This window comes from Callorhinus ursinus, unplaced genomic scaffold (assembly GCF_003265705.2).
Source record: "Callorhinus ursinus isolate GAN/ISIS: 27379988/994484 unplaced genomic scaffold, GSC_fseal_2.0 scaffold28, whole genome shotgun sequence".
NCBI lineage: Eukaryota > Metazoa > Chordata > Mammalia > Carnivora > Otariidae > Callorhinus > Callorhinus ursinus.
This window is the reverse complement of record NW_027397090.1, coordinates 8352152-8377078: the sequence shown is the minus strand read 5'-3', so window position 1 is coordinate 8377078 and position 24927 is coordinate 8352152. Positions and strand designations below refer to the sequence as shown.

At 40.5% G+C, this 24927-nt stretch overlaps 1 protein-coding gene across 1 annotated transcript in view; it reads right to left on the bottom strand.

Moving 5' to 3' along the window:
- TRPM3 (transient receptor potential cation channel subfamily M member 3) overlaps positions 1-24927 on the bottom strand; it is an 816058-nt gene that overhangs the window by 257772 nt on the left and 533359 nt on the right. The window lies entirely within an intron of this gene.

Below are 24927 nucleotides of genomic sequence, written 5' to 3'. Positions count from 1 at the left end.
AACTGCTCACAGCTCTGCACGTTTCACAAAGAATAGTTTGGTCCCTGAACATGAGCCCAAGCAGAATAAAATTGGACTTGGCCAGTGGCTTTCCACAACTTCTAAAGTGTCAATAAATGATAAAACTTGTCTGATTGCACTTCTCATCCTTGGCCCCTCCCTTGCAATTGCAAATGTGTGATCAGAAACCTACACTCTCCCATTTCCCTGTGAAAAAGAGAGGAGTAGTGAGCATTCCAGAATACGGACGCGGACTGAAAGCAGCTCACACCAGGATGGTTTTTGACCTGCGGTGACCCAACTGGGAGCTTCTGGCTCACACAAAAGGGGCTCTTTCAAACATCACCCAAGGGTGAGTTTTTCAGATAACCGTAGTTCTTACCTACATAAGTGAACAAATTGGGAGGAAAAAGAGCTCCAATTTCAACAAGGCAAGAATACTTTGTAAAAAGTAAATATGTAAGCATTTCATCTCCAAAGGACCGCTCTCTCCCTGCGGGCAGAAGTCAGAGCAGAGAAGGGGTATTTATGGTCAACCACCTGGGCTGTAAATCTTTGAGGGCAGGGCCACTTTGATTTTCACTTTTCCCGAAAATACCTAGTAGGCGTTATGCGAATGCTCGTGGGGAGTCATAGCATAACCGGAGGACTTGTCCCAAACTTGGATGGAATCCTTCACCTTCTCCTTGCTTTTCTGCTCTTTCCAAGACTGATCTCCTTCAAACTCTGGTCTGTCGCATACTGAGGTTCCCCAGACATAAAAATCAATAAATTGCTTCAAATGACCTTCAACCGAGGAAGCAGTACATGCAAGTGGAACAGCAGACTGAGTTTTAGCATTAAACACATGATGGAGAAGTCCCTGTGCTTGTCTTCAGGAGTTTGGCTACAGAATGGTATGGAGTGACAGCCTCCATAATGTGCATCCCCACTTTTCATGTAGTGGGAACACTCCCATGCATTCTATTCTCAGGGAATCACCAGAGATGTGAGCACATAAAGATGTTCATTGCCGCTTTATTTATAATACAGTAAAATTGGAAACAAAAGGCCATCAACGGGAGACTAATGAAACTATGGAACTTGCCATTTTACGATGATCAGAATCAAGTTTCAGAAGACTAATTACATAGAGAAATATGTATCTTCACACATTCTCATGTGTGAAAAGCAGGCATTAAATAGTGAATAATAATTAGATTTTTAAAATACCTACAGACATAATAGGTGGGAACTATACTAAAGCGGAGACTGTGGCTAATTTTTATTTTCTTCCTTTTGTTTTTCTATATTTTGCTAAGTTTTTTTCCTCTAATCTTATATTTGTAGTCATAAAACTATATTCTTTGTGATCAGAAGGTTTCCTTAAGCTTAAGATAACAGGAAGCCACTGGGATGAGCAGTTCAGGAAGCGACTTAGGAAGAATTCAGCCAAAAGAGAGCGCCTGGCTGGTTTAGTCAGTAGAGCGTGCAACCCTTGATCTCTGGGTCATGAGTGTGAGCCCTACATTGGGTGTAGAGATTACTTTTAAAAATAGAGAAGGCTCGGGCGCCTGGGTGGCTCAGTCGTTAAGCGTCTGCCTTCGGCTCAGGTCCTGATCCCGGGGTCCTGGGATCGAGCCCCACATCGGGCTCCCTGCTTGGCGGGGAGCCTGCTTCTCCCTCTCCCACTCCCCCTGCTTGTGTTCCTGCTCGTGCTGTCTCTCTCTCTCTGTCAAATAAATAAATAAAATCTTTAAAAAAGAATAGAGAAGGCTCAGTGGAGAACATGTGGGAAGAAAATTTCTATAATGTACTGGGTGAGTCTTCTAGAGTCTGAAGGAGGGGTGGGGGAAGGGAACAGAGAAGAGAAGGAGAAAGACCAGATGTGGGAGGGAGAGGAGGGGGAGCAGGGGGAGGAGGAGGAAGGAGAGGGGGGTGGCTGGCGGGCAGGCAAGCACCTGAGAGACACGGGGCTGGTAGTCTGTAGACTGTCTGCGTGACTAAATAAATTGGTTACAGATGATCCCTCCGATATAAGAAATACTTGAAAAATTCAGCTTTCTTCAACCTCCTTCCTCACCAGATACTACTTCAAGCCTTCATCTGACTTATTCTAAATCTTGAGTTCACTCACATTCATACTGAGCATTTTAAGTACTGCCCCCATATTTTTCTCAATTCTATTCTCTCTAGTCTTACTCATTTTTCCCCCTTTTTGCTTACTTTTCCTTTATAGGAATAGAAATATTTGATAGGGACAAGAATATGAGGCATCTTCCGTGAACTTTAGACCAAAGACAAAAGAATTATCACCAGAACCATGAGCACTTTTGTTTAGAGAAAGGGAGGCCCAAGGTAAAGTCAGACCACGACGCTTTCACATGCGGTCACAGATGATCTTCAGGACCCTTTGATTCGAGAAGGTAATTAGTTCCAAAGAGACTTGTAGCTCTGGGCCACACTGTCCATATGGATCTTTTTAAAATCTTGTGCATCACCCAACAACGCAACTCCTGACAGGATATATTTCCAGCCTGTTTCAGATGTAGTTTAGAGAGAATATAATTTGAATACTAACAAGAGGAAACCACAAGGGTAATGCTGACTATGGTTGTTCTTTATGTAGTGGCAGAGTTACCTTATTCTCCTAATTCATCATTGAAGAAAAAAAAATCACACTCGAATAGAATATACTAAAAACTTTCCACTGGTACCTAACTCAATTTTAAAAATGGAAATCAGGTTTTCTACACGTAAAAACTAGGTTTTAAAATGGAAAATGCATATTTCACTGTTACAAAGATGTCCAAGGCATTTTTTTTTTCTGTGATGTCCACATTTGATGACAACAGTGACAAAGAGCATGATACAGAGGACGAGTCAGCAAACATTTTCTCTCAAGGGCCAGATGGCAAATCATTTAGGCTCTTTGTGGGCCATATAATCTCTGTTGTGCCATTTAACTCTGCTGTTGTAACACCAGAGAAGTCATGGGCGACACGCGACCCAACGAGCATGGCTGTGTTCCCCTGAAACGGGCAGCGGGCTGGGACTGGTGTGTGCTGCTCAGCCCTTGGTATAGGAAAAAGGGGTCTGCATGATGGGTCTGCAGGGGAGGGCTGGTGGCCGAAGATCCAGGCTTTCATGGCACCATTCCTTACAATTCCTGGCTCTTCCTTGAGCATGTCAGGCAAGTTCTCACCCAGGTGCCTTTGCTCCTAGTTCTTCTACCTGGACAGCTCCATCCTCAGATATCCCACAGCTTGCTCCCTGAGCACATCAGGGGCCGCTAAGAGGCTTTCCTTGACAAGCTACCTGAAGGCACACTGTGTCTTTCTCACAGCCCTTCACCGTATGGGGCGGTATGGCACCTCCTTGCATCATTATTTGTCTATTGTCTCCGTCGGCCACTAGAATGTGAGTGCTTGAGGGCAGTGATTTCGTTTTGTGATTTCTGTTGCCCCAGCACCTAGAACTGTGTTTGGGACATCATAGGCATACATAAGGACGTAGGCACATCATTTGACATACTTGCACATCAGTTCCTCACCTGTAAGGTGACAGCAGCAGATGGACTTGTGTTTCCTAAAGGGGGATTTTAGGGTAGTAACTTGATGGGCATTTTTAATAGTTGGGCTTATGTTAAAATATAATATACGAGCAGTGGCTAACCCTGCAACTTAACAAATGTTATTGCTTGGGGACCTACATTTTCCCTTTTGGGGTCGTGAAAAAATATTTAACAAATTAGAGTAAAAACCATTTGTAGGTAAGAGAAAAATCATGACATGTCACAAAACAGACTGAAGGTGGGGAAACACAGGACCAATCCCTCTTAAATGTTCCTTATTCTTATTCTAATGCCTGAAAATAAATATATGGTGGGCTCTAATAGTCAGAGTTGCAGTTGACCTATAAAGTGAAAAATAATGCCTGAGAAACATCATAAAGCTAGCTGCCACCAGCATGTTCTTCCTAAAATAACTGATTCGGCGGCCATCCCTTGGTCAGTTCCCTTCCATGGCTCCCCATCCCCAGCACCATCAGGTCACCATCAGGTATTTAAACCTTTAGGATCTGGTCCTGGATGTATCTTAGTCAAATCTTTCAATTTCCCTCCAAATCTTTGAACACATTACACTCCAGTAAACTAAATTATTGATTGTTCTCCTGTGTACCAGGCTGTTCCAGACTTCTCAAACTTTTGTTTTGTTTTTTTGTTTTTGTTTGCTTTCATTTAATTAATTAATTTTTATTATATTATGTTAGTCACCATACATTACATCATTAGTTTTTGATGTAGTGTTCCATGATTCACTATTTGCATATAACACCCAGTGCTCCATGCTGTACGTGCCCTCCTTAATACCCATCACCAGGCTAACCCATCCCCCCACCCCCCTCCCCTCTAGAACCCTCAGTTTGTTTCTCAGAGTCCATCGTCTCTCATGGTTCATCTCCCCCTCTGATTCTCCGCCCCCCTTCATGTTTCCCTTCCTTCTCCTAATGTCCTCCATGCTGTTCCGTATGTTCCACAAATAAGTGAAACCATCTGATAATTGACTTTCTCTGCTTGACTTATTTCACGTAGCATCATCTCCTCCAGTCCCATCCATGTTGATGTACAAGTTGGGTATTCATCCTTTCTGATGGCTGAGTAATATTCCATTGTATGTATGGACCACATCTTACTTATCAAGGTGTCTATTGAAGAGCATCTTGGCTCTTTCCACAGTTTGGCTATTGCGGACACTGCTGCTATGAACACTGGGGTGCATATGGCCCTTCTTTTCACTACATCTGTGTCTTTGGGATAAATACACAGAAGTGCAATTGCTGGGTCAGAGGGTTGCTCTATTTTTAATTTTTTGAGGAACCTCCACACTGTTTTCCAAAGTGGCTGTACCAACTTGCAAAAATTGACAAGGCAAGAAACAACAAATATTGGAGAGGTTGTGGAGAAAGGGGAACCCTCCTACACTGTTGGTGGGAATGCAAGTTGGTACAGCCACTCTGGAAACCAGTGTGGAGGTTCCTCAAAAAATTAAAAACAGACTTCTCAACCTTTGAAGAAGCTGTCCCATTTGCCTGGAATGCTAAGTTCTAGCATCTGTACTTAGTAAGTGCCTCTTCATTCTTCCAGACTCTGGACAAACTACTGTGTTCTCTATGAGGCTTGGCTGGCCAGCACCAGACACAGTGAATCATCACAACTACCGTTCCACTTCCGTACCTTGCCCATCCTTCCATTAGGGGAGAAGTCACCCAGGGTCATAATGATTTATTTTCACACTGAAATTCATAATCAACCATTGTCAATACTCAATGCTCTGGGTCTCTTACGGTGGTGCCTCACCTAGAACATGTCCCTTCTTCCTTCTATTTGTTACCCTGGTTTCTATGGGACTATGAATTCCTCATTTTTAATAAATCATCTTTGGGGGATAATTCTTTGTGGACTGAAATTATTTGTACGGAAATTCACTTTATAGCCTCTACACTTAAATCATATACAACTTAACATAAAGCTAAATTGTATTTTATCACCAGATTGGGAAAAGATTCAATAAGTTATGCTTTACGATTAAAAATGAAACAATTTTTATCAGTGGGTCATGCTGTATAAATTATAAATGCATTCAGAATTCTTAGGTAGAGGTAACATGAATATATATATACATATATGTTAATCTCAAAGGCATTTTCATAAACCATTTAAAAATATACTTCCACGTTTCTTTGGAAAACTGTTTCTTCATCATAAAGCAGCTAATCACTACTTGGCAATAACATATATTTATAAAGAATTGTACAGTTCACAGAATGCTTTCACAAATAGCATTTCATGAAATAGTCACAGTAACTCTGTAAGGCAGGTATTATAAACTTCCATTACCCAAATCAAAAACCGGGGCTTACAGAGGTTACACATCAGCCATCAGCTTAGCCTGAGAGGCTCCAAGCCCCGTGATTCCTTTCACTAGGGTACAGAGAATCCTGCATCCTTTTACATTCTGTGACTGGTTTTAGGGGTGCTAAATGATCTTTTTCTTCTTCATAGTGGAATAAGTGCATTTTAATCATCCTGATCTTAATAAAATATACACACGTCATCAAGTCTTATAGACTGCTGAAGCAATGCATGATGATGTAGGTCTCTATTTCAAAAGCATCCTGGTTAGAGTCTAGGATTGACCATTTGTTTGAATGTAATAGCTGATTTCATACCTGGTAACATAAACACCTAAAAGCCACATACATACTCTTAGGGACTTTACTGCCTTCATGGACCGAAAAACAGGACTACAGTAGTGCCGACCCTATTTCAAGGTAATGGTAGGATAAACTTCACCCAGAGAAGAAGAAAATACAAGAAAAAATTATGACCAACAAAACTATGAGAATGAGGTTTGACCCACTCCACAGGAGCCAGGAAGTTTAAAATGCTGAGTCATTTGTTAGAAATATCTGTGTAATAGTATGGGTGCACAACCAGTGACAGGCTGGGGGGGTGGGGGGAGAGAGGGAGTCGTGGCTTCTGTACTCCTGGAGGCTGCCCCCATGGGAAATACAACTTTGTTTTCTGTCCAGTAAATGACGAGTGGGGGCCAGGTGATGTCCTCCTCTACACTCTTAATTCTGTTTACTTTTCACTACTCACTCCTGTACTCTTCTTTGTCAGGAGCCAAAGAAAGAGGCTGTCGTGAATGGAAACATTTTGTGTTATGTAGAAATGTGGAATTTATGTGACTGTATCATAGATTCAGAGGCTAATCTCCATTTTGTTTACCTCTCTTGCCCTGGAAGGACCAAGATGTCGAGAAGCCGGGTGAGGATGGATACGTAGTTACACTTGTGTTTGTATAGAGTTCCCACATCAGGATTTACTGCTAAGGAAACCAGGGTACCTTTCCCTCCCCTTCCCTCCTGCTCTCTCTCTCTCTTTCTCTCTCTTGATATATAAATAAATACATAGATATGTAAAATTTATAATATATCCAAATATATATTCATATTTCCATATTTCCATTTTTATATTAAGACATAATATATTCTACATTTTATGTTACTATTTTTATACTGTACTCATATTTTTATATTTGTTTTTAATTTTACATATTTTATTTATAAAATATATTTCATAACATATTAAATATATTTATAACATTATATAACATGTACATATACTTCTAAACATTTGTATATATACACATTTTTCAATTATTTTTAGTTCCTTTATCATGAGTCCTAGCTACTTTAAAGGCTTCTGGTTTATTTGTGATACTGATTTATCTTAATCAAGGAGGGATTTCAATTCTCAGGTCAAACTCTGTATCCTCACAAGGGACAGACTTAAATCTGGCTGTGGGATTTTAGTTCTGAAGCCCTGATTTTCTTTATCTATTCAAAGCTCTTATAAAGCAGAGCCCGGTAGAAAAGTCTGACTGGTCAGGAGTCCCGAGATACACATCCTAGCCCTACGGCTTGTTGAAAATTATGCATGTACCTTGGGGAAGTGACTTCATCTTGGTGGTCTCTTAGGTCATCCCCAGTTCTTAGAGCTGAGGATTCAGGGAATCAGAACCCAACAACACTGCCCTCATTACTGTGTACAGAGTACGTGCAGAGGCATTTTGAAATAAGGTGTTTTTGTTTTAATTTTTACAAATTCGTGGAACCATTATTCTTTCGATAACAAACAAAAATGTAGCAGAGCACGAGGTTTTGTGCCTACCAAGACAAAGTACATAAGGAGATTTGAATTAATAAATAATCCCTGAAAGAATTCTCACTAGACGCCAACCATTCTTAAGAAAGCCCCTGGTGTAGCAATCTGGCACACACGAGCTGTTCTAATTCTGTTTCAATAAGATTCCAAGTATTATTAAGACATTATTACAATTAGTTAATAAGTTGACATTTCTAAGTTCGGTCATTGAGAGAGTTTTCAAAACCAGAACTTGGTGTTCTCTTGCTCTCCTCTACCACCAAATGATGAATCAAATCTTGGTGATCATGGAGGTCAGACTACGCAGAGACTGCCAATGATTGGTACTTCTTCTTCTTCTTTTTTAAACCTAGCAATCAAGAATTATTTAACTGGAGAGGCTGAGATCAAATCAATCCCATTTTTATCATCAGAAGCAAGTTATAAGCAAACAGGTCCAGTGATGTAAATGCCAAGCTATTCCTATTACTCTCTGGAAATGAAAAATTATTAGATACTAAGTTAATGTAGTGTAAATGTATTTCTGTCTTATAGCTGTCTTTCTCGGTCAAATTACTAGATTGTTAGGTAGGATATAAATCCATCCACATAAATTCAGCCTCTGGTTATGTTGTACTAAAGTTTTAAGACAGTTCAAGGTTATTAGGCCTAGCTTCAAAATCCTGTCAATGTCTTCCCTTACATACTCACTACCAACCTAAGCTCTATCTTTTTGATTTATCCTTATCTTACTATAATATAAAATCTCTGTGGAAGATTTTAGGCCCTGGAAGACACAGATACATGTATTAACTTTCTCTAAATATATTGATTTAAATTTGATGCACATGGAAATGAACACAAATTCAAAAGTAGGTGTAAAAACAGTAGGTAATGAGAAATATAGATTTAATCTCCAATTTGTGTGCCATTGAATGGCAACGGGATTTTTTTTTTCTCCTCTATTTCTTACCACCTCACCTTACTCTAATGTATAGAATTCTCTCTCCCTTTTTTTAAGGTTTTATTTATTTATGTGTGTGAGAGAGAGAGAGAGAGAGAGAGCACAGAGGGAGAGGGAGAGGGAGAAGCAGACTCCCCACCGAGCAGGGAGCCCGAAGCGGAGCTCGATCCCAGGACCCTGAGATCATGATCTGAGCCCAAGGCAGATGCTTAACCGACTGAGCCACCCAGGCGCCCCAAGAATTCCCATCTTTGAATGTTTGATACCAAAATGAATTTCTGATAGCACTATTCTTCTGAAAGAAGTTATGCTAATAAATCTATTTCAAAATACATACTGTGGGGGCATCTGGGTGGCTCAGTCGGTTAAGCGTCTGCCGTCGGCTCAGGTCATGATCCTGGGGTCCTGGGATCGAGTCCCGCATCGGGCTCTCTGCTCAGCGGGAGGCCCGCTTCTCCCTCTCCCACTCCCCCTGCTTGTGTTCCCTCTCTTGCTATCTCTCACTCTGTCAAATATGACAGAGGTGGCTGTGGTAGCTTCCTAATTTGTCCCCCCAGTTCACTGTCCATCCAGCAATAATCTTTTTTCCCCTCTTATTTAAGAGACTTTGTTAGAGCAGTTTTAGGTATGAAGAAAAATTGAGCAGAAGTACAGAGAATTCTCCTATATTCCCTCCCTCTACTCTCCCCATGGTTTCCTTCTTATTTAACGTCTTGCATTGGTGTGCTACATTTTTTCCAATTTATGAACTGACACTGATACATTTTCATTCAGTTAAATCCACAGTTTATATCAGGGTTCCTGTTTTGTGGTATACAGTTCTCTGAGTTTTGCCAAATGCATAGTATCATGATTCTATCATTGTGGCATCATATGGAAGAGTTTTAGTGATGACCATTTAAAATAACGGATTAGTTGCGGCACCTGGGTGGCTCAGTTGGTTAAGCATCCGACTCTTGGTTTTGGCTCGGGTCATGATCTCGTGAGATCGAGCCCTGCATCAGGCCTTGCAGTGGGCATGGAGCCTGCTTAAAATGCTCTCTCTCCCTCTGCCCTGCTCCCCCTACACACTCTCTCTCTAATAATAATAATATTAAAAATAATAAAAATAATGAATTAGCTCATGTCATCCCATCTCCCTGGCCCCAAAAATCATCCAGTGATTTCTCACTACTTCTAGAAGAAAATTTAGATTCCTCAGCTGGTCCCAAGCTTTGCATACTTTTCACATCCCAGCTCACTACCTCCAGCCACACCAACCTTCTTTCAGATCTGTGATTCCTCCAGATAAAGAGACAGAAGAGTAAAAATGACACAATATAAGTTAGTCTTAAATTTGAACTAGTTTTTGAGGAAAAAATAAACAGATAATACTCATGACCTGAGTGGAGGAGGTTGTGGATGATTTGATGTTTCAAATGTAAATTTTCTTAAGTAGCAATTCTCTACAGATTGATTTAATTTGCTAATGTGATCTATCCTAAGAATCCTATTGGCATATGAAGGGTAAGTGTGATAACTATTTTGGAAGTAGAGTCAGGTCATTAATCACTGCGAAATCATAGAGAAGAAACCAAGTACCCTGTTTCACTGATCAACTTAAACTCCAAACCTTAAGTTTGCAAGAGATCTTAAGTCCTTCCTCCAACATTTAGTAAAAAACTAACTTCTTTCTGGTGAACGACACCTTGTTTCTAGCTCATGATCTAACTGCAAAGGAAAGTCATAAAACACACACACACTCACATGAAATTCCTGACTCCGGACTGCTATCCCTGTATTAAAATATGGTATGTGACCATTCATTAAAACTGTCTCTTCAGGTAAAGGCATATAATAGAATGTAGTACTAGTTGATTTTCACACACACAGACATACACACACGCACAAGATAATACTGTTTCTTCTGTTCAAATAGGTATTTCTTTTTCCTTTTCCTTTTTGAGTACCACGTGTCGTACTGAGGTGTGCATTATTGTTAAATACTGAGTCTACCTGAGGTCACAGTAAATGAAGAACAGTGATAAACTATAGGACACATATGAACACACATGTGTGTATGTACTTTGTCCCATTTCAAATCCCAGGGTAAGTTATTTGAAAGTGAATTATTATGAGAGAGGGCATGCATTTCACAAATGTACAAATCCAATACTCCACAAGAGAGAACCAGGTAGAGAAAACAACTTCTCTATGCTAACAGTTTTAATGCAGAAGTCTTTAAGACTAGAATAAAATGTAAACAGGGTGCCTGGGTGGCTCAGTTGGTTAAGCGACTGCCTTCCGCTTGGGTCATGATCCTGGAGTCCCGGGATCGAGTCCCGCATCGGGCTCCCTGCTCAGCGGGGAGTCTGCTTCTCCCTCTGACCCTCTTCCCTCTCGTGCTCTCTGTCTCTCATTCTCTCTCTCTCGAATAAATAAATAAAATCTTAAAAAAAAAAATAAAATGTAAACAAAAGCTTAGTTGTGGATTTGCTAATTGTACTTCATTAAAGCTGATGCTACCTGGAGCTCTGACTCTTAACCATTGCATGGAGAATCTGAAAATGGGCAATCAGAGTTGCATTCACTTATTTTTTAATTAATTTACATCAGCATTCAAGAACATCTGTTGAACACTGATCACGTGCAAAATTGTTTTAGTTGCAGAACTACAAAACTTTACAAAGACCCTGTATCTGCTTTTTGGTTTATACTGTGTGCTAGAACAATGCTTCTCAAGCGATCTGTGGTGAAGGATCATTATTTAAAAAAACGTTCAATCAATTACAAACTGATAGTTTTGAAAAATGCCACGACATGATGCACTTGGACTTTGTGGCAATAGTAAACTGCTCTAGGAATTTTGGGATGTTTATTCTCAGCTTTTGCACTTCTCTTGTCTTTCACAAACAGGTTGTGGACCAGCACCAGTTCATGGACCCTAAAGCCTGACCCAATGTGTAGCCCGTGAGCCAGCAGCATCTGCAGCGTCCGGGAACTCGTTAGAAACGCAGATTCCTGGGCCCCACTCCAGAACCCTCGAATGTGCACCTGCGCTTTAGGAAAATCTCCAGGTGATTCCTTTACATTAAAGCTGGAAAAGCACTGTTCTGAAGGGAAATCAATCAGATGGATGAAAAGCTACTATAGGGGTGCCTGCGTGGCTCAGCTGCGTAAGCATCTGACTCTTGGTTTTGGCTTAGGTCATGATCTCAGGGTCCTGAGATTGAGTCCCGCGTGGGCTCTGCATCCAACAGGGGAGTCCGCTTGAGATTCTCTCTCTCTCCCCCTCTCTCTGCCCCTCCTCCCACTCGTGCTCTCTCTCTCTCAAATAAATAATCTTAGAAAAAAAAGAAAGAAAGAAAAGCTACAATAACATAAAATAATAGCAATAGTAGCAGATTTATAGCCCTTACAATATGCATATATATACTGGTCTAATTACTTCCTTATATTAACTAATTTGAACCTAACAAACCTGTTAAGTAAGTGCTTTTATCGTGCTCGTTTTGCAGACGGGGACAATGAGGCAGTAGAAGTCACACCTCCTGTTCAATGTCACACAGCTAGGGAGCAGGATCAGGCACACGGAATAGCGTAAGTGACATAAGAGATGCAGAGACAGACTGAGCTGGGATGTTCAGAGGGGGGAAGGGTCATTTTTGGCCAAGAGAGGAACTGGAGCTGGGTCTGGAGGACCACTGGTGCTCTTAGCGTAGAGGAGGCACTTAAATGATTTTTGTTGCATTTCTTTGAATTAATTGACTTTTGTCCTTCATTATTTCTCTAACTTCAGGGAGGTGGTTTCAATTTAATGAGCTGTTCGTAGGCTTTCCACTTTTTAAGATATAATAGCTTTAATTTTCCTTTCTTCTCCTCTTTCCATCTCTACAATGGAAAGTGTTTTCTCCCGAGCTTACAAGCACTTTGTTCCTTCCCTGCCTGTTAAGGCTTTCTATACTTCTTGATGGTATGCAGTTATTCTATATCCTCATGCTCATTTAAAGCTGGGGCCATTATCTACTTAGCTTTTTACTCTCTTCCCTAACCCCAGTGCCTGGTACCTAATAGACCCTCAAGAAACATTTGTTAAAATAATGGATAATATTACACAGTTATCAAGAAAGAGATCAAGCGACTGTGGATGAAGCATGCTTTAAGATATTCATTAATGGAACACCTCACTCTTCCTAACCTGTTCTGCACCACTGGAACTGTTGAGCCTTAAATACTGGGCCAAATGTACCTGTCGGTCTTAAGGCTTCGCTAATGAAGTGGCTGAGTGATTACGCTGGGTCACGTGTCCGTGCATGCACCCAAGCACGTGGTGTTTTTTTTTTTTTTTTAATGTTGTTGGAATCTGGTAGACACACTCCAAGTTCTGCTTTCACCAATTCTACATTACAGAAAACATGCTGGAAAGCACTGAAAAGACAGAAATATATTAAAATGTATCAAATCTCCACCCTTCCTTTGACTGGCATTATAGCTTATTAGCACATTTGAAGGACAGTGGGTCCATGCTATCATTCTTGAATGCATGGGCCTCCAAATCAATATTTTGGAAGCCTTAGGAAGGCTTTTGATTGCCATGTTATTTTGAAGGTACACAAAGTCTTTTCTTAGTGTCAATAGATGTCATTATTTAAATTCAGCCGTTTGTTTAGTATAATTGCCCATCAATTATGTTTTCCCACTGAATTTAGATCATGTTATACCATTCCTTTGCTCAAAAGTTTTCAGCTCTTAGAGAATAGAGGCTGATGGTAGATGATCCGAAAAATAATTTTAGTCAGTGTCATTCAAAATAACAGAGATCAGGACTTTTATTTCTTAGGTAGCCTTTAAATGAGAGTCCTTGCTAGATTCTGTTTTATCCAAAAAGAAAGTTCTGCATTTTCTATGCTAAAAAAATGAAATTGCTCCACAAGAATCCTAAATGGCTGGATGTTAGTTGGTATTTGCATAGGTGTGGACTTCTGTGTGCCCTGGACAGGTTTAAATGATAAATTAGTCCACAGATTGAGGACAACATCTTGAAGTGCTTTGTTCAGTTTAATTCTAGGGCTCCCTTTCTTTGTATTCTTAGATGCACAATTCCTACCCACATCTGTACTGCTCTGCCCATTATTTAACACTTCAGACCTAAGTGATGAATTCCTCAAGACACTGTTACTATCAACTTGAGCTTTTGTGCCAGACATCAATAAAAGAAATTTGGAGAATATCTACGTGAATGCTAAACCACTCAGTTAGTGATTCTGTTCTTACAGTCCTCTCTTACCTGGACTGCTTAGAAAGAGAGAGAGAGAGAGAGAGAGAGAGAGAGAGAGAGAGAGAGAGAGAGATGCATTGATAGCCTGCTTGTGTTTCTGATTATGACTGAGGACAAAGCACTTCATTGCCTCAGTTTCTCCTTTTGCAAGCCTAAAGCAAAGTGCCTATCTCTTATTACCTCCCACGGTACTGTGGTCTGAATTGATAATGTGCTGACAGCTTTGGATTCTCTGAGTATCATATGAAGACTTGTTAGCTACAGTGAGAGCTTGTTGTATGCAAAATAAAACATTCCATTAAACTTTCTTTGTATAACAGGTGGCTGAATTTAAGCAGTTTTAAATGACATTCTTGTTTGTCTTATACCTAAATGTCAATTTTCTTTGGATTAAAAAGGCACTCTATAAATTAACGTGACTAAAGAAAAGGACACACACACACACACACACACACACGCACACACACACACACACACACACACACACACACACACCCAATGGGAATTTTTCTGAGCTTAAGTAACATGGAATTTGATTACACAGTGCTTTTTGGGGCTCAGCTACATCAGGCTGTAGACACCAGGCAGGCTGATTATGACTTAAGCATTGTTTCAACGTGATTTTGCAAAGGATTTCATTTAATGCAGATTAGTAACTTTATTAAGCTGTTGATAATTGAAGCCTCTTAGGTTTGATAAGTACCATCCAGCAAGGTAGATTAGTGGGGTTTAATTTGTTGCTCTCAAATAGCAAACAAAGACTTAGCAGAATAATTACATCTCCTCAGTGGGCTAATAAAAGGTGACATCACAATGGTGCTTTAGGCCATTTCTGCATTTCTGCAGTTTCCTTTGGAGCCCGGCCTTTAGAGTTCTGTGCATTTCTCTCAAGCGACACCCAAACCTAGCACCTGTAAATCACTTCGCTTCAAGAGCAATTACAGATGTAGTCACATGAAACGTGAGCCCTGAGCTCAAATATTCACCTCAGAGCAGGCTATCTTCTACCTTAGTCATAACTTTTCCCTAAACTTTTTCATCCATCCCCTTGTCCAGATTTTAAGTCCCTCAAGGGCAGAGGCCAGGTCTCTCATATGAGTCCTTAGCAACTGGTACAGCATCTGACTGTTGTGACACTCAGTCTGTGCACCAAATTAAGAAATTATTTTAAATAATTACAAAGTATGCTTGCAAATAGCATTATCACCAAACTTTCAAATTCCAGGAAGTTAGTCTTAGAGGGGGTGTCAAGTTGTTGTTTTAGCCAAAAGACTGAATCAACAGAGGAAAGAGATTGTATCAATGAGTGAAATGATGATTTATTATCTGATAGATTCTTGCCCACATAGAGCATTTAGCCCAAGTCAGTTGGCTAAACAGATTAACTTAGTGTGTTAACATGACCCAGTCCTGACTTCAGTTGATTTGGTGGCATGCATGAGGAGAAAGAGTCCTTGTTCCGCTGGACTGCTGGTCTACCATATTTCTAACGGGATCACCAGCCAGACAGTGGAAAATGCTACAATGGGGGAACTGACATAAATAACATTTCTTAACAGGAAATGCCAAAGCTGTTTGCAATGGCTGTAAATGAATTTCTAAAGTCAGTCTTTTTCTTTTTCTTTTTTTTTTCCCTCTTCTATCCCTGAATATTAGAACATCAGCAAGACTGCAGGTGTGGAGACTCAGGCCTCAGAGACAAGATACTGGATTTTTTCTCCATTGCCTTTTCAGGCAGTTTCCTTTTTCAGAGTGACACCCCAAACCTCAAACTTGGCAAGCAATGCTGAGTATTCTGGGAGATATCACTTTCCTTAAAATTAATTTAAAACTCAATCCCACTTCCTTGTCTCCCACTTCATTCTCTAGATTGCATGAGGTCTACATTGAATTATTACAAAGTTATCCCTTAAAGATTCTACCAAGTGACTTAGCAAGGATGCTTGGCTGCAGGTCATGGAAACTCTTCCCCAGGGACATTATGATAGCATAAAGAGCAAAGGAGAATGAAACCCGAGTGAGTAGTGACTTTTTTCCAGACTGCAGACCTTGTAAACCATGGACCCATTTCCCAAGGCAACATCCCTAGACATGTATGTTTCCTATACCACAGAACAGAATAGAATGGCAAGAAACTTCAAAAGGATACACAGGTAAGAGTGCTAAAGCCAGGAGTTAGAGTCAAGTATTTATACCAGTATACTTCCTAGAGCTCTCAGTCAGTGAGTGCCTTTCTGTCCACATGTAGCCATTTTTATTATGATACTACCTCCTGGCCCAGCCTCAGTGGTCAGAGGGGAACAGATCAGTGGACCAGTGATGGTGCCTGACTCCACAGCAAAAAACTGCTAGGTGGGCCACTCCCTTTGACTTATGCATTAGCCCCCAAAGAGAAGCTGATCATTCGTATTCCTTTCCTTGGAAATTCGAACTTAGACACTTGGAAAAAATATGAGCCAGGAACCATGGGGAACTAATGCAGGGAAGTCTTGAGGGAGAGAAAAGTTCCAAAAAGGCAACAACACCTGTGGCTAAGTAGAAACTGGAGGAGGGGAACATACCCATCATCAGAGTCCTCTATAGGACCCATGGAGTTAGAAGCAGAAATGCTGTGTCTGAGAGAGAAACCAGGTAGCCTACAGAAGACAGAGAGATGAAGGGAAAAGTCCTGCTTCCTGATCTTTTTCCCATTTCAATTCCAGTCGATTTCTAGGCTCACAGTAATTTCCTCTCTCCTGAAGTAACTTAAGTGTATTCTTACTAGTGCAGCTAGGAGACGAACCAGTAAAATCAAATAAGCCAAAAGACACCAAAAAAAAAACACCTTATTTCTTCATAGGTCACAGATCCAGCTCTCAAGGGCAGCATCTCATTTGATCTACCTGAGCGCCATGGTGGAAGAAACTGACATTCGGAGAGCGGATACGACTTGCTCAAGGTCACACCACTAGCAACTAGCAAAGCCAGGATTCAAGCCAACGATTCTGACCCAGACACATCATACTCACCGCTCTGTGTGGAAGGCAGAGTTGGTTGGCTTCTAAGATGAGAGTATTTTCATCTCTGGAAAGGGGCTAATTTGAAGGACAAGTACAAAAAAGCTGATACCTTCTGTTTGTACCAGCGGCAGGATCCGAGGTATTATTTTGCATTTGGAATCACAGTGTTCGCTCTGACATCCATGGGTCTTGGCTGTGCCAACGTTTCACTTAATGGGACGAATCTAAAGGAACGTGACTTTCAACATTTGGGCAGTTACTTTCTGGACTGTATTGGAAAACATAGTTTAAGGATCTCAAGAAATATAGGGACAGATATTTATAGTGAAATCCATCCCCTTTGGGCTCCATCCTTTGCCGTTGTTGACAACAAAGGGCTTCCCCGGGTCTCTTTCGGTATTCGGGCATGGTTTACAGTGATCTCTTGCAGGGACGGTGCCCAAATGCAAACTCATCAAGTTGCTTTTTGACAACTCGTTTTGTATGTTCTTTCTGTATTACAAAAGCTGTGCTGATTCAGTGAGGGCCTTCTGGGAAATAGTTATACAAGAAGAAGAAAATACCTATTACCTCTAATCCCGACTCCCACTCAGAGAGAACTCTGGTAACATGTTGGCGTATGTTCTTGGTCGAAAAGTCTAAGATAGCTCAGAAGCCTGCAAGACAAATGTCTGATGTCCCCCCTGGGACGCGGTGACCCAGGGAGAGCATGCAGAACTGAATTAACCATTCATCTGAGAATGTGCTGACCGGGCATGTGAGTGGCAGGACTAGCAATGGCCCCAGCATGGGACAAAGTGTGCATGTGAAATGTGAAGGTGTGCCTTCTTTCAGGAGAGATGCGGTATTCATACAAATACCCCAAACAGTTCCTGTATACAGAAGACACACCTATACCTTTGTTTTTGCAACATCTCAACTGTGTTTGCTTTATGCCCCTGCTTCACAAGCTGGGGGACATGTATTCTTCTAATTTGAGTGATTAAAAAGAATCACGGCAATCTGGGAGACAATCATAAGCATCCTTGACGTGTTAAAAAACAAGTGTAGGAATCAAGGATTTGAGGGGGATCTCCTGCTGAAAAATTATCCCAGGAGCTTGTGAAAAACGTGCATGCTGGTCTCTTGCTCATGGATTCTGCCCCTGTCAGTAAGGTGCGGTCTCCAGCATCGCAGTTTTTAAGTAACAACCACAGATGATTCTGTGAACGACTCTCTGAGATACACTGCTAACGTTTCCTCTTGGTCACTGGTTGGGGTCTGAGTTCCTCAAAGTTGTCTACTTAGGATTCCTTGCAATGCACCAAACCCTCTTTTGCTGCTTTACTGTAGTCTTGTCATCCTGCTCCAATACTGTGACTGGAATTTTCTTGCAGGGCTCTCTGCCCTCAGCCCCCTCTCCCTCTTCCATCTTCCCTGGTACCATAGAAATATCCTCTGAAACCAGAGTTTCTCAATCCCAGGACTACTGGCATTTGAGGCTGAATAATTCTTTGTTGTGGGGTGCTGTCCTGTCCCTGTAGGGGGCTTAGCAACATCCATGGCCTCTACCTACTAGAAACCAGTAGCATCCCCAACCCCAGTTACAACAACCACAGTTGTCTCCAGTCATTGCAAAATGTCCCTTTGGGGCAAAATTGACCTTGGTTGAAAACCATAGTTCGCAAACCTTAGGGAAGAATGGGCTGGTCTCCTCTATTGTATAAATGTTTTACCACGGCATTCAAGCACTTGTGTGACTTGTCTCCAAACCACACTTCCAGCCTTGTCTACTGTTAAACTCCTCAGTGACCCTCACTCTTCACCAAACTGAGCCATTCACACTTCTGTACATTTGCTTCTCCTTTTTCTCAGGCCTTGAGTACCCTTTTCTTTTTCTGCTTGCTTTCCCAGGAAAACCTGACTCCTTTAAAGCTTAGCTCAAAATTCATCTTCTCCAAAGTTTTTCTTGATTTTTTCCTAATTCTGTCAACTCCCTCCTTGTGTACCACATGTTCACCTGTGCCTCTATATAGAGCTTACTCAAACTTGTCCTGCAACCAAAGTTTTGCCCATCTCTTTCCCTTGGATTGCAAAGACCAGACCTTATTTCTGACCAGGTCACTATCACTTAGCATAGGGAAAGCACAAGTTGGCCCTTAATAGTATCTAAATAAATAAATAATATATAAATAAAAATGTGACATATAAAGCCCACCAAAGAAAGTTAACATTTTTTAAAATCCATATATTGTAACTGACTCGCAAGGAATAATGGAAATAAAACTAAATGTGTGTACTATAGACCTGTAGCATTATGCTTAGAGCCAGGGTATTAGCCATCAACATATCAGAACAGTCAAGTGGCATTAAGTCCTTAACTAGACTTATGTTAAAACTAGTAAGAACAGGTGACCAAACTACCCATAAGCAGCTTCTATTAAGTAAAACCATACACCCCCAAACCAGCCCATAAGCCATTTTCACTTTAGTATTTTTCTTTTCCTTTAATAGATACAAATTATACGTCAAGTCATCTTTGAAAAGGACTGATTCAGGTAGGTGCTGTGTTAGCACCTATGGTGGAATTGTTACAAAGAGAACTCCCAAGGAGTCCGGGGTTTTAGGAATTACTCTATTATTGGTTTAACAATTGCAGTAATTCACAGCAATTAACTTGTCTACATTTTCCCCTCATTGCCTTGTGCCCTTTCTTGCTGTTGCATAACAAATGCATCCAGGCCACACCTACCATCCAGTCTCAGCCTCTAAAGCGCTTATTTCTACCACCTTAACTACCTGGAATTCAGAGGGAGATGGGAGACCAGGGCTTCAGGGGGTTGGGGTGGGGACTATTGAGGAAGAAATGATGGTGGTGGGAGAGGTCCTCTGAGAGCTTTTGTTTTCATTTATAAGGTGTCAACATTTATAACTGATAATCTGGAAGAAATAAAACCAAAACCAAAGGTAAAGAGGCCCTTCCTTCCTCATGAAAACCTATAATTCTGCCTAGGGTTTACCAGTATAAGTCCTATGTCATTTCGATTTCTTTAAACACATCACCCGCGTCTAGCTGGTTGGGTTCCTGCTCAGAAAGAGAGAGGGCTGAGAACAGGAATTCAGGTGACTTAATTTAGGTTGGTCCAGGTCTTATTAAGTCCAAACTGTGGCACATCTACATACAGTCTTCTTCCTAACTTCGGTGTTGAAGTTACAAAAGGGAAGTGTGAGATGATTTACGTTCTGGAAAGATCTTCGAAGAGCTAATGGTTCACTGACAAAATGATTCCTGGCTATATTGTTCCTTATCTGAAGTGCTAGTAAGACAGTGGGAAACAATATAAGGATCGTAAGTATAAAAAAGGCTTCCTGTTCTATTTTTAAAGAGCATTCTGGAATGGATATGTGATGCAAATCTTACAGGTATAATTTGATGCTATGATATTTATGTCAGTATAAAATGCCTTCTTTTGATGAGTTATTATAGAAGAGAGTTTCCCTGGATATCTGCAATGACAAGAAGAAAACTCTGTCAGGGAACTATAAGTTTCCTATTCCTGTAGTTATGAGTCTTGTCATTTATGTCGCAGGGGAGTAAGGCAGCTCATACAAATCTTGTATTTTCTTGCCGTCTGGTTATCTGTTTTTCAACGTCCGCTTTTTAAGTTATCAACCCACTTATTTCTTGTCACCAGATGCTGGTTTGGTCCATTTTACCTCTGTGCCATAACACGTGTATGTAGACTCACATGTGCATGAAGACTTAAATTTGGTCTGAGGCAGAGATATTACAAGTCTATCAAAGACCATGTATCTTTCCCATAACCATCATCCGATGAAAAATAATGTCAACAATTGTGCAACTGCAGTATGACAAGTGTGAATGCCCTAATTGGTCAACTGGACCAGAATGATGAGTTGCCTTTTTTTTTTTTTTTTTTTTAAACCAATGTCACTTCTAATCTATTACAACAGTAATGAACAGCCAGGCAGCCTATTTCCCACGGATATCTTCAAAGCTCTACAGATTGCCATTTGAACCATTCTTTAATTGCATTTGGCACAGACTGTAGTATGCTCCATAGAACCAAGAAGGCGTATTAACTAGATTTGGCTATCCCTAAGTCACTATAATGATGAGGCTTTCTATGTCTGAAGGAAGCTTAGCTTCAGTCTTTACTATCAACTGTTGTAACCACTTAACACATAGTAGTTGCCTGAAAAATTTGAATTTTTAAGACAATGTATTCACTTTTTAAGATTTTTTATTGGGTTAATAGGAATTAAGAGTATTTTTTGCTTGTGTGTGTGTGTGTGTGTGTGTGTGTGTGTGTGTGTGGTTTGTCCAATCTTGGATATAAAATTTTCTGGATAATTAAGACAAAATTGGAAATACTTGATCCAATAGTATATATACTCCAAGACTTCTCTCAAAAGATTATCTTTTATTCATCAGGGGATCTTGTTTTTGAATTTATTTTGTCATTGACAGACACATATTTTGCTTTCAACTTTGTCTATTGTCTTATCTCCATTGCTAATGTATAATCCATACCATTTAAAAAAATGTCTGTGATAATTGGGAGGGCTAGCTGTACAATATCCTCCTCCTGAGCCAGTGATAATTCCCTAACCGTTTCCATTTGGCTACTTCAGCTCAGTAGAGACACTGACTTGACTCCAGGGCATAGAGAATAGCAAGGAGGCATGGCTCCCTTCAGGCTGACTTTCGTCTATGTTAAGAGGTGATGATGTACATTTGGAATAAGATGATCATGTACATTTTAGAGTGCTCATTCATAGCGCTTCTGATCAAACATGGAAGATTGAATATGTGCATTTTTCCTGGTGCCTCTCAAATATTCTAAAATGACAGTAAAGGCATATCCCCCAAGGACAAAGAGCATGGAGAAGAAGGTGGCAATTCATGATGGATGCCAACAGGATTTTGAAAGCTTTAAGTGGATGAGTGGTAACTCGTAGACCTGACTGGGATCGTTCTAAGATTAAGTGACTGGAAAGCGTGGCATAAGCCAACAAGAAACAGGCTGGTTCACTCGGCTGAATCTCAGATAGGCTCAGGGATGGAAGCAGCTGAAGAGTGGTTAGGTTGTAGGGTCAAATCCATATGAACAATTGGTTTAAAGTCTTTAAGACAGGCAGCCAAATTTCCTCTTCCACTCCACATAGCCAGGAAAATGACCCTTTTCTGTACAGGTAGAAAACCAGAGGTTTATTCTTTTGAAAAGTTGAACCTCAGAGGATTGGGTCCTGAGGCACAGCTGAGAGAAGGCATAAGGCAGCAGACTGGAAACAAAAAGATCAAGCAGAAGTCTTCAAAAGGGCCACTGAGAGCCCCCGGGTTGTTGCCTCTCTCAGCTGCTAGAACATGAGCAACGCGGCTGAATATCTTCCGCACGACCCCTGCCCACGCCTACCCCGCCCTGCACACATCTTCAGGTACAACACTGGAGGACTTTTCTTTGGAAACACTAAAGAGCACCAAACAAGGACCTAATGGTCTTGGCTTTGGGGGCTCTCCCAACAAAATCTGGGGACTTACTGAACAGGTCACCAGGTAGTAAGTACTACCTCAGGACAAAGAATTCCCAGTTTACACTTCAGTGCCTCACTTTAAGATATAATAATAACCAAATGTTTCTAGGACTTGAGGAAAGCCTCTAACATGAGAGACAGAGATTTAAAAAAAAAAAGTTTTGAAAAACCATATTTAGAAATTAACTCTTCGCGGGGGTAAAGGATTTACTGTTTTAATCAATAGCGTAGTATACATCACCAAAAGTGGAATGAACCAACAATATTCAATGTCTTTCAGAGAAAGAAGCCCCTATTACAGTAAGAATGTGAAACTAGGTATCTGTGAATTGCTAGGAATATCTAGAAACAGAATAATTCTCCTAGATCAACACTTTCTTCCTTTATGTTAATGGGGTCGGACCTTGAGTTTTGTGATTAAAAACAAAGCCAATTTCTGGAATTTTATTACATTCTGGGGAATATTTTTAGCTGATTTACTGACACTGTGCCACTTTTTATTTTTAAAATAATTATCTTGAAAGAAATACTGTGGTTCGATTCAATTTTTGTTACTTCAGTTTTTTGTGCTTTTGGAATTTAAAAAAAGTCTCAAATTAATACATTTTTCTCTCTACTTTGGAGTCAAGCTTTACACCTGCCTGTTTGACCTCAAAAAAAAAAAAAAAAAGAGGATCAACAAATTAGCCAATCTGCAAGCATTTATGAAAAACTATCATGTTCGAGATTGGTTAAAACCAGTTCTAAGGGAATCTATACTTGAATGCAGTTTAAGGATTTTCAGTTAAAGAGGCCATTCTAATTCTTAATCAATATGAGGATGTAAGTGGTTAATACTGGCAATTATTATTTTAATCATACATATGCCACAGGTGGAAAAGGAAATAATTTGAACAATAAAAAACTGCTATAGTTTCCTTGTTCTGTTTGTTACTTACCTGAACATGTCTGGGAACATCACTTAGTGACATGACCAAATATGCTTTTAAATAAAATTGAGAAAATATGCCAGCTGCTTAACTACTTGCGACATGAAATGGCATTTTGTTTTTTTTTAAGATTTAATTTATTTGAGAGTAAGAGAGAGAGTGGGGGAGGGGCAGAGGGAGAAGCATGCCCATTGCTGAGCGGAGAGCCCAACCGGGGCTTGATCCCAGGACTCTGGGATCATGACTTGAGCTGAAGGCAGACGCTTAACAGACTGAGCCACCCGGGCACCCCCATGAGATGGCATTTTAAACAGGCACAAAGCACCATCTCTCTACAGCCTATTCTATAAAAGAGGCAACACCGATGATCTCTTTCCCCAGAGCATGGTCTCCTGTACTGGATGGCTATTATAATATCAAGGTGCAGGTACTGTCTGAGACAGCAGTAACACATTTGCTCACGAAACTACTCCCCTTAAGTCCTCCAAATTGGAAGGACCTCATAATGCAGAGATTTGCTTTGTGAAGATCACATGGACCATGCTCAGGTCTGGGGTCAGAGAGCTGGCTTCATCACAAGGAACCTTGGGCAGAAACTAGAATACTCAGAGCCCCAATTTTCTCATGCATAAAAAGGAAGCCTGTTTGCTTCACAGGGCTTTTGCTAGGCTCAGATGAATACATAATGTGAATGGGTACTATACAAGAAACTCTTTCCTTAATGCTAAAGTACCATAAAGATACATGTTATAATGATATGACTACTAATACAAATAATGGCATAACAAAAATGTCATGAAGCCCCGTGGTGACCATCAACTTTTTAGTTGTATCTTGATAACTTTGGGATTGAAAGTATACCTCTTAGACTTGGAATGGTTAGGGCTCTGTAGTCTTATTTTCTGGAAAAGGAAAACTGAAATGCATGCACCTAGAGTCATGTTATTGTGGTAGTAAAGCACCCCTCCACCCCAAATCCCACACGTGGTCAGATTAAAGGGCTAATGGCAATTAAAGATCGACACAGAGTGAATAAGATTAATATTAGAAAAGGATTACATCCAAAAAGATTTACATCAAAGGATTCTTTCTCTTTTCTCCCAAAGAAGGCCTGGGACATGAAAGAAGTCCTTATGCAAAGCATTTTAAGCCTCTCAGTTATTTTTAAAGAAGTGGAGAAATATGACGAGGTAAGCACAATTTTTTTTCTACTGGAAAATAGCAGAAATTATAATATGCTTAAGGCATGACTCCACATATGGGAAATCATACTACACTGGAAGGCAAATTGGGTCATGGATGTCCAGGACATTGAAAATCTTGTTTGGAAGAGTTAGAGGAGAACATGTACAGTAGATAGAATGAAAAGGTGCCTAAAGTCATCGCACCACATTTCAACACCAACAAGTTTTTTTTTTTTAATGTGCTTCTTGTTGAGCTACAAGATACAAGTTTTCTTATATGGCATTATGTACAAATGCAGAAGACACATGTCTGTGTTTGTATGTACACAGTCATCTAATTATGATGTGTAGCCAGAGAACACACACACA